This window comes from Chinchilla lanigera, unplaced genomic scaffold, assembly GCF_000276665.1.
Source record: "Chinchilla lanigera isolate Chin_1 unplaced genomic scaffold, ChiLan1.0 scaffold00012, whole genome shotgun sequence".
Taxonomy (NCBI): domain Eukaryota; kingdom Metazoa; phylum Chordata; class Mammalia; order Rodentia; family Chinchillidae; genus Chinchilla; species Chinchilla lanigera.
In genome coordinates this window covers 22,641,726-22,643,853 of record NW_004955413.1, presented here as the reverse complement: position 1 = coordinate 22,643,853, position 2,128 = coordinate 22,641,726, and positions in this window count along the sequence as shown.

The following is a 2,128-nucleotide window of genomic DNA, read 5'->3' as shown; positions in this document are numbered from 1 at the left end:
GTCCAGTCTTCCCCCTCCCTTGTCCTTCGCCATCGCTCCTGATGGCACAGTTTGCTCTCAGGGCTGGAGAAGAAGTGAGGAGGGACTTGGTTCTAAGTGTGGAGTGGAGGGAAGAAAACAGGACTGAGGAAAGGTGGTGATCGTTGGGGAGGAGCTTGTTTCCTTTCCCTGTAGATTTTCCTTTTGTGAGAGCTCATTGGAACCAGCTCAGTGTGGAAGCAATTGCACCTGATGAGCAGGCGCCTGTCATGGCGGGGCAGGGCAGGGCAGAGGACAGAGCACGCTCAGGGAGCTCCCTGTCCTATACCTGACAGTCGCAGTATCCCGTGAGACACTGTTCTCCAGTGATGGGGGAGGGGAGGGACTCCTTTTCCCAGAGGTGAGGTGGCAAATGTCACACTTGGCTCCAGTGCAGGGACACTCTGGCTCGATCTTCCTCCTGAGCCATGAAGAGCAGTCAGGCCCCACAGGGCAGGATGTGAATGGAGCTGCCTCCTCGTGGGCAGTGTCCCAGTGCCTGGGAAAGGGGAGGGACCTCCCCAAAGCAGTTCCTTGCTCACCTGTGGTCCTGACTAGGAGGAGGGCTGGGCAGGAAGTGAGCACCTGGGCCCTGTCCCTGAGGAGAAGACTCAGAAGGGAAACCCTGGTCAGAAGATCCTTATGTCCCTTAGAGGGTCCCCTTTTGCATCCTCAACTATTCTGCATAATGGATTTGCCCCAGAGATGCCCTTCAGTGGGAGGGAAGAGCGATCCCCCAGAGAAGAGGAAGCCGAGTACCTGGGGATGGAGCGCAAGCCTCGTTCTCAGCAGTAGCCATGATGTCAGCAGTGGTGTCTCTGAGAGTTTTCCTTCCAGCTCACCAGGGTGTCCAGGCTGGAGGGGAGGAGGAAAGAGATCATGAACTGGAAGGGAAACCAAATGGGACAAAAGTGGCAAGAGCCAGGGACTAGGGGGACTCTTCTAGGCTTCCCTCCACGATAGCAGTGAAGGTCAAAACAGATGTCGCCTGGGTGAGCTCTGCCCCCTAGGCTCTGGGCTGCTATTTAAAGGAAGGCAGTCATCATGCTGTAGCCCTCCGTGTCTTCACTCCTACCAGGCAGAGGCCTCAGGTCCTGTGAAGGAACAGAGAGAGGGTATTAGGGTGAGGACACAGCCATGTAAAACGCATGGACCCCACACATAGGGGATAGATGGGAAGCCATGTTGCGCTAAGAACCTGGCTGGGAACACCCGTGTTCACTAACGGCATTGGTTGGTGTTTATCGAGGGTCTGCAGTGTGCAGCCTCCTTCCCTGTGCCTCATTCAGTGCTCACACACTCCATGGGGTGAGGACATCTATGGCCCTTTTTAAAGCTGTGGGACCCATCAGGAAGGTCAGGTATCATGCCCAAGTTTTCACAGAGGTGCAGGGGCCAGGCCTTGAACTCAATACTCTCAGGTCCAAATCCCATGTTTTGAAGACTACACTCTCTTCCCTAAAACACTCCATATATACTCACACATGTGTGTTTATTGTCAGTGACGCTTCCAAACCCATATCTGGTACCCTGTGCCCATGGCCCCGTCTTAGTAAACTTCCCTGTGTCCTGAGGTGTCTGAGGTCTTCCCTTCCTTGCTTCTGTACTGCTGCAGCTGCCCACTGCTCTCTGCTGCCTGCCCTACATATTGCAGCTCACAGTGTTTTTCATCCTTTTCATAGGAACAATGGTGCAGAGCATTCTCCTTGTGTAAGCTTTGACTCCATTATATACCTTTGTTCTGTGATGCCCTCCACCCTTTTAAGATGCCTTAGTACGGTCCTCCCCAAGGCCTAGGAGATGACAGCTCCATGCTCTTAGAATTCTGGCTTCCATGAGCTAAATAATTCTCAAGTTTTTAAATGACCTGGTCTCAGGGATTTTGTTATAGCCACAGATGCACTCTTTCTTGGCTACAACGAATGACTGTTATTTTGTTAGGAAGAATAGCTTTACCTGGTCCTTATCCCTGCCATCCACAGATAGAGTTGTTAAGATGCCCATAGATAGAGGTCCTCCTCACTTTCCACAGCCACAGTGCAGAGCCTCCTCCACCCACCCAACCTGAGACCATGCACAGAGGTTCTTTCTAGCACCGCTTCCTGAGGGC